Below are 416 nucleotides of genomic sequence, written 5' to 3'. Positions count from 1 at the left end.
CCAAAGACAGTAAGCTCATTAACAGGGGGAACTAACTTTTAACTAAATATAATTTTACTCGTTACAATGTTGGATTATGCGAGATGCGCGAGTGAAATTATAAAACACATTTACCTACTCGATTCTTCATTTATAGGTAAACTCGAATTTTATTTGAATAGATGTACATTTACCGTGTTCTGTCGCGCTTTTAAAATTTCCAAGAAAAAAATATTAAGTAAAACTGATTCTATTCAATTTTATCTTATTAGAATATTATTATTTTATTCAGATTTTTACTGCTGAAATAATATCGCGATGTTATTATAACCATAAAAATTTACCTACATCTTTTTCTATGAATTGTTACTATGTGCAACGTTAATATATGAGTTATAGAGTTAATATATAGAGAATATGAATATAAATTAACATAT

This window comes from Temnothorax longispinosus, chromosome 6 (genome assembly GCF_030848805.1).
Source record: "Temnothorax longispinosus isolate EJ_2023e chromosome 6, Tlon_JGU_v1, whole genome shotgun sequence".
Taxonomy (NCBI): Eukaryota; Metazoa; Arthropoda; class Insecta; order Hymenoptera; family Formicidae; genus Temnothorax; species Temnothorax longispinosus.
The sequence above is the reverse complement of the archived record's forward strand: the minus strand, read 5'-3'. Positions refer to the sequence as shown.